The sequence below is a fragment of the Perca flavescens genome, chromosome 22, assembly GCF_004354835.1.
Source record: "Perca flavescens isolate YP-PL-M2 chromosome 22, PFLA_1.0, whole genome shotgun sequence".
Taxonomy (NCBI): domain Eukaryota; kingdom Metazoa; phylum Chordata; class Actinopteri; order Perciformes; family Percidae; genus Perca; species Perca flavescens.
This window is the reverse complement of record NC_041352.1, coordinates 21,466,486-21,483,554: the sequence shown is the minus strand read 5'-3', so window position 1 is coordinate 21,483,554 and position 17,069 is coordinate 21,466,486. Positions and strand designations below refer to the sequence as shown.

The 17,069-nt window shown below is 40.4% G+C and overlaps 1 long non-coding RNA gene across 1 annotated transcript in view; it reads right to left on the bottom strand.

The window, feature by feature from the left end:
• Positions 1–3,328: 3,328 nt before the first annotated feature.
• The window catches only part of LOC114549456 (uncharacterized), a 57,478-nt gene continuing 43,737 nt past the window's right edge, over positions 3,329–17,069 (bottom strand). Inside the window, exons 2-4 of the long non-coding RNA XR_003691550.1 lie at positions 8,536–8,595; positions 7,426–7,533; positions 3,329–3,794 (exon numbers count right to left, since the gene is read on the bottom strand). This is a non-coding gene — a long non-coding RNA (uncharacterized LOC114549456). The remainder of the gene's footprint in view (positions 3,795–7,425; positions 7,534–8,535; positions 8,596–17,069) is intronic.

The window sequence follows — 17,069 nt, the reverse complement described above, 5'->3', positions numbered from 1 at the left end:
CCTTCTTCCTGGAAGCCATGAACACACCACTTCAATAACATTCAATCACATAATAGGATAACCAGAGAGAGAATCCTTACAAATGTAAACCACAACAAGGAGTGATACAGGCCTTTTAGCTTCAGATTCACTCGCATTATTCGGATAGATTTCACCCGTTTTACTATGAAATACTAAAAGCAGAGGAACGCGTTTCTGAGATTTGGGGATTTTATTGTGGTTGACTTGGGTCACCAAATGCAATAATTCCTCTGTATTACTTTAAAGTTACCTACCGCAGCTTTAAAGCTGAAATCCATAACGTCTTGCTGTTGAAATGTTGCTAAACTCACATTTACTATTCAATAGTTATTAGCTGTTAGATAGCATCTTGATACCTTGAAGTAGTGTCAAATCAATTCATCAAATTAGCAAATGCATGTTTACCCACAACAATAAGGTATGCAGAACATTTCAGCTTTTAAGCAATAATCAGACTCAATTCATGCACAGAAAATAAAAAAAAATTGTTTTACTTCAGGCCCTGAATGAGGAATACGATGCAACAGTGATCATGAATTACCTGTTTAAAGTAGGAAATTAAAGGCATAACATGTGAGAGAGAAAGAAAATCATGGCTTAAAAGAAAAAGAATGTCAGCAGAGTTACTCAATGATGAACTGCAATTCAGCAGAACGAGTTGTGTTTTGAGTTGGATTTTGACTTTGAAAATGAGTGCAGAGGAGGAAAAGGTCATCCCATAGATTTAGGGATTAGAGCAGCTGCTGGGCCAATCCCAGTCCACATCTGGTGCCCGCCGTCCTGCCTGCTAACACACCTCTGGCAGCTCAGCAACACATCACATTCCAATTAACCCTCAAACGCTCTACGGACAGCAGGTTTCATATTGCACATCACGTCTACATGGATGGCTGTTTGCCCGAAATCGAGTTTGCTTTGCTTTTTGTTTGCGTGTGTTGAATGGTTTATCCTTAACAAAACAATACCAAATTATTAAGTTATCATGATTCCTTTTCAAATACACAATGGTGTAAGATAATGTCTTTAAAGGTCCCATGACATGGTGTTCTTTGGATGCTTTTATATAGACCTTAGTGGTCCCCTAATACTGTATCTGAAGTCTCTTTTATATAGACCTTAGTGGTCCCCTAATACTGTATCTGAAGTCTCTTTTATATAGACCTTAGTGGTCCCCTAATACTGTATCTGAAGTCTCTTTTATATAGGCCTTAGTGGTCCCCTAATACTGTATCTGAAGTCTCTTTCCCGAAATTCAGCCTTGGTGCAGAATTACAACCACTAGGGCCAGTCTGACAATGAGCTTTCCTTAGTATGTGCCATTTCTGTGTCTGTAGCCATGATGTCTCTCTCTCTCATGGGTGGGCCAAATTTTCTGGGCGGGCAAAGCAGAGAAAGGGGAGGTAACCTTGCTCCTTATGACCTCATAAGGAGAAGATTCCAGATCAGCCCATCTGAGCTTTTATTTTCTCAAAGGCAGAGCAGGATACCCAGGGCTCGGTTTACACCTATCACCATTTCTAGCTACTGGGGGACCATAGACAGGCTGGGGGAACTCATATTAATGTTAAAAAATCTCATAAAGTGAAATTTTCATGCCATGGGACCGTTAATCTTTATTATTTTTGTTTCAAACAAAAAATAACACACCAAAAGGAAAAACAATATCTATGAAGTGTTACAAATAATATGTTCAATCTGTCCAAAAAGGAGCGGGATGAAGCCAAAGCTTGTTATTTTTCCCACCCCTCGTTCAACTGTAAATAGTTCCTGTATATATCATAAATTTTGTATAGCAAGATAAGAGATATACAGAAAAAACATAATTTCAACCACATACCAAACATTTTTAACATTTTGCACCAAACAGCCCTTTACCCTAATTACCCACCCCAGTACCATCAATATACTAACCCGTCCTTATTCTCATTTCCTCTTAATAGTGTTTTCATAAATTATGTTTGTACAATGTTTTAGCACCTGGTCCAAACCATTCCACACACTCACCCCACAGATCGTGATGCACATACTTTTTTGAGTTGTTCTCATTTTGAGTTTTTTTTTAAGTTTAGTTCTCCTCTTAGATTATACCCACCCTGCCTTTCCAGAACATTTTTTTTGTAAATTTCCCGGAAGTAAATTATTTCTTGCTTTGAACATGATTTGTGCGGTCTTAAATTTAACCAGATCAATGAACTTCAGATTATGTGACTTTAAGAATAATGGATTTGTCCGTTCCAGGTATCCAACGTTATTGATGATTTCCACACAGTTGGTTTTCTGTGGGGAAGAAAAGTTCACTCAAGTACATCAAAATTGTTTCTCAAAATAGCTAGATTCTTTAAAATTCAATACCTGTAAACTGAACCTCTCAGACAAATAAAGCTTGAGAAATACTCTCATTAAGCTACCTCCTGACAGTTTAGTTTATTGTTGCATTTCCATTTTGTATAATTAGTTTCCTAGTGAGAGATGTTGCACCAAGTCTTCATGAGTGCATAACAAAACAACAATGGCATGCCGTTTTATGAACAGTGCTTCAGAACACCTACCATGTGTGACTGATATGCATTCATCTTGTAAACAAGAAGTGCAACAGCATAATTAAAATTTGAATGGTTGCTTGCTTTTTAGGTTATCCCACATTCCTAAGGAGGATTATACTTTGCTACAGTCTGTGAAATATGTCACTGCAAAGTACTATTTGTGTAACGGACGATTCCTGAGAATTACAAATAATGTCTGCCTGATATCTCTCCATGGTGGTAGGAAATCTAATCTGTAGCAGTATCAAATTCTCATAAATGAGTATTTGAAGCTGTGTCTGTGGAAGACTGGCTGAGAAGGGAAGGTTTGAAACCCAAAACCCCTCTACCATAACATATGGAAATGAGCTGCGTGATCTTATTTTGATCTTGGGCCCCAGCATGCGAGAGGAGACGTCCCCTTTCTCTCAGGTGGAAAAGCTGTTTGACAGCTATTTCCAATGAGGGAACAGTTGGTTTGCAGCAAAACTTCTTTTTGCTCGTCATTATGTGTGCCGCCGATGGTTGTCGTTAGGCATGCAGCCGATTCACTTTGGTTTCAGTAACGATTCAGGGGTCCAATAAATGATGATCAGGTTCAAGGGCATTATTTTAATTTTGCCTTCATTTTTGTAGGAACTGTTATACACAGTACAACTACAGTCTTCAACGGTGAGACTTGTGTCTTCTTCTGTTTTATATGTATTTTATTGTAAGGCATTTATTGAAACAAAGAAGACAAATCATCAAAAACAGTCAAGTAACAGGTTAACTCAGACGTGCAGAAGAAAAGAAAAAAATATACAATTAAAATTAAATAATAGTAAAATGCTTCTAGTGGAGAGTGCTTTGCATTAGATTTCAAGCAATGGCCATGAAAAAGTAGCTGGGTGAGTTACTTATCCTCCCCCCGGTCTCGTCTAGGTAAGCAAGAAATGGGTTCCAGATAGGCAAGATTTTTTAATTGAGTTGGTTCTCGATAATCTGAATCTTTCCATCTGTATGACTGAAGTCATGTCAGCCATCCATCTCAGGAAGGAAGGGGGAGAGGATGATTTCCATTCCTTCAAAATGAGTCTTTTGGCGACAGTCATCCCCAGCATCAAGGACTGTCGCATGGCTGCAGGAAAGCACAGAGTGGATTGTGGGCAGCCGAAGACGGCAAGTCCAGCTTCCAAAATTTGGGGCCAGAATCCAGTAAGAGGGCAGAGCCAGAGAGGGTGAGACACTGTTCCCTCTGTCACTTGACATCTGTCACACAGGGGTGAGACAGAATGGTACATCTTATGCAATCTGGATTTAGAGGAGTGAACACAGTGGACAACTTTGAACTGGATCAGCTGCTGTCTTCTGTTAACAGAGCAGGGCTGTGTTATAGACTCTTATCCCATGCAACTTTAGATTAGGGGTTTTCAAATTTTTTTTGGGCCAAGGACACCTAAACTGAAAGAGAGACGAGCAGGGACTCGTACCTCATATATACTGTATACCTCATATACTGTATACAATTGAGTTGCATAATGGGGCCTACAATAACATGTAGGATTGCCTAAAGTCTTTACACATACCTATCAATGGTGCCCTACAATTTACATATTCAAATATCATCATGTGTAAATGTCAAACATACATGTGGAAGGCACAGTGCTAAACCTTAACCTCTGTGTGTTTCTGTGGACGGCTACCCTAGAGGTAGTCTACATCCACGACGTTCCACTTCGGGATTGCTCCGTTGCCGCCGGAAATTCCGCCGGATGTCACTCTTTTCGGCCGGATGTCACTCTTTTCGGCCGGATGTTACTCTTTTCGGCCGGATGTCCGTTACCTTCTGCTTTCTTTGTGTTGGAATTTTAAACTCTCAATTTATGAGGACTATGGTTAACTGCTCCTCAGATCTCTGCAGGGTAAATCCAGACAGCTAGCTAGACTATCTGTCCAATCGGAGTTTTCTGTTGCACGACGTACACAAGTTCCACCAAAATAAGTTTCTTTCCGAGGCTATTTTGCAGCGGCACCGGGGCTCCGTTCGGTGCTTAGCGCCACCCATGATGATTGTTATTGGTTTAAAGAAATGCCAATAAACCAGAGCACATTTTCTCCCATCCAGGGAATGCCGTGTGGACTAGCCAGACCCTCCTCCGCAGTGCTGTGGAGGAAGGTCTGAAAATGCAAGACTACCATAGTCTACCTTAACTATAGGCTAGTAAGCATCTCATCAGTGTTGTTGAGGTTGTTGTGGTTGTTTTTACTTGAATGTTGGATTCCTGTTAATGTATATTTGCAGACATATTTTAATTTTGGGGGTTAAAAAAAAATTTCAAAACAAAAATCTGGCGTCAGCCCTGCAGTGATTTTAAGGACCCCCAAGGGGTCGCAGACCTCCTGTTGAAGATATCTGGTTTAGATAATACAACGGCCAGTTACCAGGCATTTAACCAAAATTCACTGCAACCCATTAAAAAGTTTTTAGGTATTTCAGTGAGGACCAAAGTGGTGGAGCCACCAACAGAGGGACACTGTCATCCCTAGAACAACATCGCTATAGCATTGATCATGAACAAAAGTTTAAAAAAAACACTGTTAATAACCACAAACCATTATATACTGTAGACGCTCAGTCAATCACTCTTCTTGGCAAATTTTCATGTCAAACCAAAAAATGCCATCTATGGTTGAGGTATTTTTTTCAAGCAACTTAAGAAAGTATAGAAGTTGCGCATAAAACGAGATTTTTTTGTTCGACAGCAACATATTCTGTTGTTTAGGTCCTCATTGGAGTAGATCAATGAGTAAAATTGTTCTCTGGCAGTGAAGGAAATAATTCAAGGGCCCTGTAGTTCACATAAAAAGATCCTATTTTACTGTCCGAGCTGTTTCGCAAATTTTTACTTGTGCAGACACAATCTCTATGTTCTTCTATCATGAATCCAAGACACGTTAATGCAACAGCATTTAAAAATGAGGAGAAACCCGGTTGTAGCATAGTTCAATCAATGCCACAGATAACAGAAGAAATGTTTTCAGGAGCACATAAGAGTGAAGCTGTTAACACGTGAAGTTGTTAACAGGAATGCTAACAACTGTATCTCCTTTCCAACTGTGGTCCTGTCATTATCTAGCAATCATGTTCAAGTGCAGATTCCCCAATTTCAGCCAAAATGCTGAGAGTCATAATTTGCTTTTCCACTCCATGACACACCGATATCAGCAGCATCAATCTGCAGCGTTCCTGCAGAAGGCTAGTTATTACTTCAGATCAGTCAGCCTTTTCATTTCCATCAAAGGAACATCTTGTGAATTGTCAACACACATAGGCACATTATTGGTGATAACCACTTTCACACTTGAGCGGTTGACAGAGTGGTATGACATGAGGATGGATGGGCTGCAATCTTCATCTGTCTCTGGATTTGAATGTTACATCTCACAGTATGCTTTGCTTTTGTACTTTATATTGTACTGAATACCTACTTTCTCAGGCTGTTCTCATGAACCATACGTTTTGAAAAGCTACGAAAAGATAAGCACTGTAACTCATATGATTTCCAAGTTGGTTTTTTGCTGGGCGAACCACATTGACTGCTGCTGTTTAAAAATGCGGCGGGCCGCGTAGGCAGGGGGGTCGGGGTGATAGGTGGGCGTTAACACGCGGGACTTTCAAGCCAGGGAGCGGAGTTCGCTTCCCGCAGAAAAGAAGACTTCCCCCGAGGAAATGCAGGTTCCATGGGAGTGTTTTAAAGGCCATGACATGGTGCTCTTTGGATGCTTTTATATAGGCCTTAGTGGTCCCCTAATACTGTATCTGAAGTCTCTTTTATATAGACCTTAGTGGTCCCCTAATACTGTATCTGAAGTCTCTTTTATATAGACCTTAGTGGTCCCCTAATACTGTATCTGAAGTCTCTTTTATATAGACCTTAGTGGTCCCCTAATACTGTATCTGAAGTCTCTTTTATATAGACCTAAGTGGTCCCCTAATACTGTATGTGAAGTCTCTTTTATATAGACCTTAGTGGTCCCCTAATACTGTATCTAAAGTATCTTTTATATAGACATTAGTGGTCCCCTAATACTGTATCTGAAGTCTCTTTTATATAGACCTAAGTGGTCCCCTAATACTGTATGTGAAGTCTCTTTTATATAGACCTTAGTGGTCCCCTAATACTGTAGCTGAAGTCTCTTTTATATAGACCTTAGTGGTCCCCTAATACTGTATCTGAAGTCTCTTTCCCGAAATTCAGCCTTGGTGCAGAATTACAGCCACTAGAGCCAGTCCCACAATGAGCTTTCCTTAGGATGTGCCATTTCTGTGTCTGTTGCTACTGAGGAGGAGAGAGGGGGGGCAAGGTGGAGGGTGGGGGTGTGGCCTTGACCAACTGCCACTTTGCTCATTTGAAAGCCATGATGTCTCTCTCTCTCTCATGGGTGGGCCAAATTTTCTGGGCGGGCAAAGCAGAGAAAGGGGAGGTAACCTTGCTCCTTATGACCTCATAAGGAGAAGATTCCAGATCGGCCCATCTGAGCTTTCATTTTCTCAAAGGCAGAGCAGGATACCCAGGGCTCGGTTTACACCTATCACCATTTCTAGCCACTGGGGGACCATAGACAGGCTGGGGGAACGCATATTAATGTTAAAAAACCTCCATAAAAAGGTGGGCAACCAAAATGTACGAAATATGTCTGGAGTCGCAGTGGAAGTGTAACAAGCGGCGCACATTTTGGACAAAAAAAGCTGCGCAATTTAAGACAATCATCAGGGCTAGTGGAAGACTGTTGGAGTACACCTTTAAATTAATACTGTTAACAGGTTTATCTTTGGGTTAGAAGTCAAACATAGAATATTGGTTAGGTGCATGTAACATTAAAAAGTAGTTGATATTACCTTTCAAATAGTCTTATGCTCTTCTTCAAATTCTGTTAGATGCATTGAGACACTGTCTGCCAGACAGTACAATACAGGTCAGACATAAATGTGAGAGTGTGGTGACTTCTGAAATCATAAAAGAGCAAACAAGTTTAAAGTCATAATCACATCGGTCCTCACTGGCAACTGCTGTCCAACATTTGTTAGAAATTCCCAGGATTGATTCTGCTCACCGAGAAGATGTGGTGCTGTGCAATTTAAGATTAAATCAAGACAGGGATGGAAGCTTTGAAATACAGCGTATTGATTGACTTGAGAGAGGAAAATGAATAACAGCCTCAGACAAGGAGATTGAATTATTTCTAATTCAAGTGGATGAGGTGCTAAAGATTTCACTTTGCAGCCTGTCTGCTCACACTTACTGTAAGGTCTTAAGATAGAAAAGTTTCATGGTGGGAAATTTACAGTATAGCTTTTTAACAGTAAAAGAAATTGCATTTTGAAATAAAACATTTTTTAAACATCCACAGTGATGTGAGATGTGATAAATCTGGAGATTTTCAGCAATTGCCTGTGGTTGATGTCATTGTGCGATTACAGTATTTGTGTCTACAAGCATGTTCGCATAGATTTCACTGAAAGCTCATCTAATTTCCTTTAGCATATTTTGCATAAAGATTGAATAAGTCTCCTTTTGAGGTCACATTTATTTTCTCAGTTCTATGTGTGACACAACGCTGCATTAATGAAAGCCTCAGTATTCAGGTCACTTCGTAGAAGTGTTGGGGGGCAAAACAGTCATTATATTAACAGCAGAATGTGTTTGGCACCAATGGGTTAGATTAGTGCGTTGTGTAATTAGGCAATGTGTGATCATTTGTGATGTGTATTAATTTATTCCAAAAGTATGTGTTGTGAATATTTGCCGGTATCACTTTCAGAACTTTGTGTTTGGGGAACCTGTGGTGCAATATGACAACTCTATCGTGTGTTTATGAGTTATTGAATGTGTCAAGACAAAGAGAAACAGAGATGCCGTCGTGATGACTTGATGTCCCAGCAGAGGCAGAAGCAGCACTGAATGTCTTTAAGCACTTGCATTGCACTTTAAAAAAAAAACACTGATACCAGCTGAGCTGTCAGGCCTCCTCCTCCTCTGCTTCATCGGTAACTTTGCCAGCTGGCACACTGAAAGAAAAGAAAGGAAAAAAAACAACAGACAAATGAGTTTCTTACAGAGCCACGACACAGATCATTATTGCATTTGCAAAGTCAATGCATTGTTGAGTCAGTTATTGTGCCATATGGTAACCAGTTTCCTGTCAAAAATGGAAAACATGACATAGTTATTGTGCCATACAGTAACCAGTTTCCTGTCAAAAGTGGAAAACATGACAGAGTTACTACAGGGACTTGGCTGGATCCTGAAGTGCTGGTGCCATTCAACCGCGTGGCTCTTCTTCTCTGTGCCTATCTGACGGCCACATTCTGCTTCATGATGACTTATGCACAAATAGGAGCAGCTGTTAGGATTACATTTCACTGAACTTGTACCTCGTAGGATTTCAAATAATAAATAAATTAAATTAAATAAAAAGTCTCTATAGTTCAACAAATTCCTCAACTCAAGTTTATATTTTCACATGAGTCACTCAGCAACGGCTTTAAATGTTATCAGCCGATTGAATGGGCGTTATCAGTTGTTTATCACTACAATACATCGATATGAGGCAGTATGGCCCTACTCTACCTCCTAGTGTCAGTAGGTCGGTATCATCTATAGGTGAGCTGGGTCCGCCATCCAGTCAGAGCAACTGCTCGACCGCGGCACTGTAAGACGACATAGTATCAAGAGCGACAGTAAGTAAGTAAGTATGTAAAACTTAATATATAGCTATTAAATGGATGTTACCTTATACATTATAATTTAATAAAAAGAACAAAACTCTGGGTTCTTCCCAATTTTTTTGTTGCTTCTTTGAATTACACGCAGACATGTCCCGGGTCCTCCCTAGATAGTTGGAGCTCTCAACGCCCCCAGTGTTGAACCCAAAGCTCCCCCCTCGCCTGGGTCCCATATACAGAGGCTCAGTCCTCACCGCAGCGGCAGCGGGTTCAATTTTGACCTGCGGCCCTTTGCTGCATGTCGTTTCCCCTCTCTCTCCCCTTTTCGTGTCTAAGCTGTCCTGTCAAATAAAGGCCCTGAATGCCACAACAACAAAAGATCTTTAAAGAGCGTAACTCACCTTATGAATGTTGGGGTGGTGGATGGGTCAGACAAACAGGACTTGGACCAGATAGACCGATGTTTGTGTCCCGTTTGGGGACTTTTTCAGTTTAGTATGCAGCAACTGAACGTTGCAGCACTTAACTGAAAAGCATGCTTCAGAAAACGGTCAACTATATGTTAGAAAATTAAGAAATGTTTTTTTGAAAATAAAGCTTGAATAAGGAGCCACACTTTTGCTCAGGAAACTCCGTAGATCAAATGGATGTGACCCTATACATTAGCTACAAAACACAATCTTTTAACCAAAGTGACAACGGTCACATGTACAGACGCTAAAATTAGGACTATGTGCCATTCCTCTTCGACAGTGGTAAAAGCCTTTTTCCTGCGGTTTGCATAAGTGGAGATGTGACAGATAAAAAGAGTCGAGAGCGTGAGAAGATGAAAAGTGTCCGACTTATTTCACATCGCTTGAAGGAAAAACAAAAACCCTTCATATCTCAGAAAGTAAGCCCAAATGACTTCCTTGTGGTAAAAAAATGTACACGAGACAAAAGATAATTTTGTGACTACACAGACTGACAGGATTTGTTCTATATTAAACCGAAAAGAAAAAAAATGGAAGTTAGACTATTGTGATTTTTTTTAAGTTAGAGGAGTTTTGCAGGATTTTTCGGCCCCGAGTTCTGAAAGTCAAAAGCACGTTATCAACGCCTGAAATGGAGCCTTTTTTTAAAAGATAAAGCCTCTTCCTCTCCTCCTCACAACCTCCCCCCCCCACCCCTTCTGCTGTGGTATCTCCTTTAATGGCTCAGCAGTTCTCATGTATGATATTGATGAGAAATCACGTCACGGTGTCATCTGTACTGTAACAGTGATGGATTGCGCTCAGAAAGCTCTCTGCTAAACGAGGGGTTAAATTAAACAGCGTTGCCAACAAGATGAATAGCCACTAGCTGCTGCAGAGTTGTAACCATGGTGACTGCTTTATTGGCAAATCATAATGATGAACCTGAATATGCATCTCTGGGTCACATGCTAATTTGAAGACAGTGCAGGACAGCTAGCCCTGATGGAGAAGCATTCATAAAGCATGCAGAAAAACGAAAAAATGAAACATCAAAGACTGGCAATCAAACATATTTGTCTAATTCTGAGACAATGTTTCCGAAAAGATTTCCTGGTTGCTGTTAAAGAAGTGGAGATACCACTCTTGCATTACAGATTAACAACTCTTTTGTAACAATTTTTAGAGAACGGTTTTCTTCAGCTGTCTGTCTGTCTGTCTGTGGAGTGAAGTGAAATTGTGCCAAGTGATAGCATCAATCCCTGACTTTATTATCAGCAGATTATGTTTTAGAGTGAGGAAGTTACTTTATGGCTTTTCCATCCGCCCACATGGGAACTTCTCATCACCCACTTGGCAATTCATCTCATTTGTCTCTTTAGTTTCTGTTTGTTAGTTTGTTGTAATGTTGTCTGTTGTTTCTGTTCTGTTTAGTTTAGTATTGCTCATACAACCCCACCTTATAGATAACACATACACACACTTCCAAAATGACCATAAAGTGGGATCAACATATTCCAAAAAAGAATTCAACAAAGATTTTGTAAATTTTTGTAATTTAATTTTGTAAAAAAAGAAGAAAAAAAAGAAAACACAGATGTTTTTAATCTGTTCAATTTTTTCTTATATTCCATAAAATACAGATTTTAGTTTTTCTGGATTATTAGCACATCCCTATGACTTCAAACTATGTTAATGTTAAACACCTTACCGTAGTTAAAATCAGAGTTCTCATAACCCGGTTAATAGAGAGAACTCCTTCAGTAACTGGGGTATTCCTGCATGTTTAACCGGAGTATAATCGGTTTAAGCGTTTGCGCATGCTCCAACTGCCCATATGGCCACGCCAAGACCCGCCCTTCAATAGCATTTATTGGCCATGCATCCATGATTACGCAAGGTAACGTAACCCGATTTGTACAGGTCCTATCCCCTGACCAATCGGCTATCCTAACCTTAACCACTCAAGGCCAATGCCTAACCCCAACCAATCGAGCTGGCGCGCGCAAATGTGACGTCGTGGAATCGGCATAACTATTTATACCCGTGCTGGTGGTCGCGACACTAGTTGCAGTCTTCTCCTGAACAGAGGTGGCGCTAATAAGGAAAGGCTACCGACGTTGCTCTTTCTACGGACTAGAAGAAGAAGAAGAAAAAGACAAACAACGGCAGAGCTGGCAGCAGCATTGACGTCAATGCTTCAATTTAATTCGATGACTTACTTGGTCGGATCAAGCCTTTCATTCACCATAAAACAACTCCTCTTAACCCAGTAAGTTTACAGGAGAGACTTGCAGTCACTCTGAGAGTCCTGGCATTCGGTTGCCCAGGAGCTCGTTCATGCTTCTTGTTTCCGCTTTGTCGCAAGCTGCTGAAAGAAAAAATTAAAATAAAGAGTGGTGCGCGACCTCTGCTCTATAAATCTGGGGTGCGCTGGCAAGATCTACATCATGTTGCCGTCACGATAGCGCACGCCAGCTTGGCTGCGGCTACTGTAAAACGGCCATTAGTTAGCTAACGAAGGTAGCTTGCTAATTCCACCCGACACTGGGCCACACTTGTTACAGACCTAATGAGCCAAACAAGTTGTCAGTCGTCTGGCGAGAGCACTGTGCGTTCCTACGCTGTGACAAGAATGTGTAAATGAAACACTAAATTGTTACATTTTACTAATTTAGTGGCCGATCGAAGTAATTTTGACATAGGTCAACCGAATAAAAAAAGCCAGCTGTGCGTTGGCAGAGTGCCACCTCCTGTACTGGAGGTAGAGTTACGCCCGTCATTCTTCCCATTGTTCCCTGCTCATGTATGCGGGGAGAACTGTCCTAACCCGGTTATTCAATTATCCGGGGTAAGACCATACCCCGGTTACTGCTGTGCATGTAAACGCGAGGAGTAACTCCTTACTGTCCCTCCGAGCTACTGTACCCAGCCTCTGTGTGGAGATGGTCTCAGTCACTGTGAAAACATCCTCTGTCACACTCCCTTTGATAGGATTAGCGTAAAGCTGTGGGCAGGAATGGGGAAAACTCTATTTTTACATAATGTGTTTCTGTGTTTGAGGGGTTTCTGAATTGGCACATGGGAGCTTAAATGGAATGTTTACACAAATACCTCATACACCTCCTCCCGAACATGCGATCAAAGACGATACCTTCTTCCTGTGGGAGTTGGCGGTGTGCAAACAGCAGTGAGAATTTGCCAGAATGTTATGTACAATATATTGAGTTGCCAGTGGCTTGATAACTACTGGTAACTACTGTCACAGCTGCCAGCTTTGGGACAAAATGATAAAACTGTGTCCTACTTTCACTTTTTTCCCAGAAAACTACTTATGAAAAGTACTGTTTGATAATACCGTGGCCTTCCTTATCCTCCCCTCCCTTGCCATGCAGCCAAATAAGCCCCCCAAATAAAATTATTTTCTTTTGTACCCTTGTAATATATTCATGGCACAGGAAAACAGGCAGAGGATCAAGATCAAGCAGCACAGAGAATATCAAATGGAATATATTCATGGGGCTGTGTGGGTTGTCTCTGTGGCAAACAGAAAAAAATAAATAAAATCAAGCGTATTTTATATATAGGATACACACTGACACTGCTTGGAGGCGGGCATGTGCTGAAAGTAAACAACGTCGTCACCTGCTGTGTTGATTGAAAGAGATACTGTTGAGGAGACTGTGTGGCCACGAGTCTGGTTTTGTATTTATGTGCAAAAAAAAAAAAAAATCATTACTTGTTTTGTAATCACTTTAGGCATGAAGATTTTGATAGTCATTTAATGTACAGTCTATGTCTGGAAAAAACAGAATGGTCTTATTATATATTATTATAAACATGTATTTATTGGTCAAATAAGCATGTGCTAATACTGTACAGACATTATGATATGCAATTTGCATTATAGAAGTTACTTTAACAAGTCGTCATATAATGTAACTAAATGATAAAATAGGAAGTTTTTCGGTGTGCCTTTAAAAACGATCCCTTTGACCATTACATGAACAATTCATATGAGCATTGTCTGCCAGCTGGTTGAGGTTTGTAAGTTTAGACAACTAAAACAATTTGAATTGAGGTTATGGAATGGTCACGGCCATTGTTAAAAGAAACTAGTGACTGCTGGTAGGAGACAGGTTGTGAAACGTGGTCTCAGCTGACACTAAATCAGCCTTCATCTTCATCACTGATTTCGTCCTTTTTTGCACAGGCACAAGATGACACTTGTAAATTGGAAAATGTGAACCCATTGGCGTAATTTAAAATAATCAAAACTGGCCGGTGCAACCACCCCAAAAACCTATAATAATTTGCTTGCTACATAAGTAAAGACATTTGCACCATAACTTGATGCAGAAAAGGCACTAATTATTCAACGCATTCTCACGAACGGGTCCGTATGATACAGTACAGTATGTATGCACACCAAAATGCATGATATCCTACGAAATTAGGACAACACCGGCTGGTCATGTGACTCTGCGTGGTCACGTGACGCCTGCTGGCTACGAGCTCCATGACGCGGAGCGGCAGTTGCTAGTTGTTAAAGCCGAGAGCATCGCGATGCTGGCTACGGACCTCCATCACAGCTCGGCTGTATCAGCGGCAGTTAGTAGATGTGTTTAGTCGAAAATGGGTGACTTTGAGCCGGGTACAGAGCACAGCAAGCTGACGCTCGTTTCGGCGGATATTGTGGTTACATTTAGTCCAACGAATATAAGCGTTTTGCCGCAACGAAAGTGAAGATTAGGCACCAAAATGAAGAAAAAATTGTGGTTTGGATTAATACACTCCAAAGGAACACTTATTTCCTGGGGGGGGGAAGTCTATATTTTCTCCAGGAAGCAAACTCCGCTCCCTGGCGGGAAAGTCCTGTGTTTTTATTCTTATACAGCGGCCGTCAATGTGGTGCAAACAGCAAAAAAAAAAAAAAAAAAAAAACGTGGAATGCTTACGAATTACAGTACTTAACTTTTCATAGCTTTTAGAATGAATGGTTAATGAGAACAGGCTGAATTGTTGCAGAAAAATTCATCAAAATGCAGGAAAGGAAGTGTTTTGGTATGCTCAAAATAAAAATGTTGATTAAAAGTGGAGATCTAACCCCCCCATCCCCAAATATTGAAACCAAAAGTTACACCCTTGAACTTATGTTGCTTTAAAAGGGGCCCTGTGGATTTTTCTTGTAAAAAAACCCAGAAAGTACTAAAGTAAGTTAAACTTAAACCAAAAATGCATTGTATGAATCCTTGAGTTCTAACTAATGTGTTAAATGCATTTCTCTACTGTAGTCATAAAACATTTGCAAAGCAGATTTTTTAAGTACTTTAAAATTCAGAATTGTTACATCCATGTTTACTTGTTAGCAGTCTTCTCTGCCTGTGCTGGTCATCAGGGCATACACTGAATGCACCTGCAAGACCAAAACAATGAGCTGGAATAAATTAAAACGCTGTGTAGAGCTGAGGGGTTCATATTTCTCTCTGGGTTAAGACTGACAATGGTTTGCACATTACACAGCTATTTTAGCCATGTTTAAATACAAATATTGAGTTGCAGCTTTAAGTGTGTGAATAACTCTGGGGGTGCGTGGGTAGCTCACATGGTAGAGCATGCGCCCATAGCAACGTTGTCTTTTCTCGATGTTTTGTCGCCTTTTTCAATGTTTTTTTGGACACTTTTTTCGACGTCTTTGTGGCCTTTTTCTTAGTTTTTTTTTCTTTGCCGCAACGGGTTCAATTTTGACCTGCGGCCCTTTGCTGCATGTCGTTTCCCCTCTCTCTCCCCTTTTCGTGTCTAAGCTGTCCTATCAAATAAAGGCCCTGAATGCCACAACAACAACAGATCTTTAAAAGAGAGTAACTCACCTTAGGAATGTTGGGGTGGTGGACAGGACTTTGACCGGATAGACCGATGTTTGTGTCCCGTTTGAAACCAAAAGTCAACAGGGACTTTTTAGTATGCAGCAACTGAACGTTGCAGCACTTAACTGAAAAGCATCAGTGTTTCCCACACATAGACTAATTTGACACAATCAACACCGGCCGCCACATATTGCGTTTTGTTATTACATTTTCTTTTTTTTACGCCATTTAAAACATGCAGTGTATTCGTATTATAAAACATACATATACTGTATGTTTTATAATGATGCACCTTACTAGAGTGGCTCTACAATCTCATTGTATGTAAATGCAATGACAATAAAGGCATTCATTCATTCAGTCTGAAACAGAGCTGTACAGTCCGACCAGTGTAATTAGTAGTTATTACAATAACAATTTTTACAATATTGTCAGGCTTCAACCAGTGCTGCTCAAGCAGAAAGACAGGGTCACTGGGAGAGAAAGAGCTATATTTGTTAGGCATTGAAGAAAGAGTATGAGAGGAGGACAGCATCCAACAGGGTGTCCTCCTCAGTTTTTGATACTTGATTGTTAGGAAAATAAGTATTCCCCCCCTCCACTGACACGGGGCGACCCCCCGCACCACAAATCTGTGGGAAACACTGAGCATGCATCAGTAAAATGTTAGAAATATGTTAGAAAATGAAGAAATCGTTTTTTTTGAAAATAAAGCTTGAATGAAGAGCCACACTTTTGCTCAGGGAATTCCGCAGGTCAAATGGATGTGACCCTATACATTAGCTACAAAACACAATCTTTTAACCAAAGTGACAACGGTCACATGTACCGACGCTAAAGTTAGGACTACGTGCCGTTCCTATCACTGCTGTTGCTTTAATCATGATTTTATTAACGGCATCCAGTTTATTTTATAGAAATGTGTCAAGAGAAAAACTCCAAAGTTTATTAGTAATGGCAACATGGGAAATGATCATGACCTTTTGGATTCTGAAATTGTTAAATTACTTGTTAAGATGGAGGAAAACTGCACCACATTTACTAAGAAAAAAACGCTGTTTGTTTACTATGTGTGAAATGATTTGTATTTTAGAGTCTTTTAACGGTATTTTAGAGAACATTTATCATTTGGATTTACTTGTTTTTCTCTATACGTTTCATACATACATACACACACAAGCACAATATGCATGTCATGGAGGCTGTGGGAATAAAACCTGTGACTGAAGTACTGCATGACAAAAGGTCAGATAATACCATTCTATAACTTGTGGATAGAAAGCCAATCCTAATTAGTCCATCTGGGAGGGCATTGATTTGTGCATCCGAGGCCTACGTGCAGTCTCTATCAATAATATGGATCACAGGGGGAACACTACCAATACACATATCTGGATGCCAATTAAGCTTTTGTCTCCACGCTGCGACGCTCTGCTAGTCTTGCGTGTAAAACAAAAAGGGAAACCTGTCATCACCTCCACTAATGACTTTATTTTTT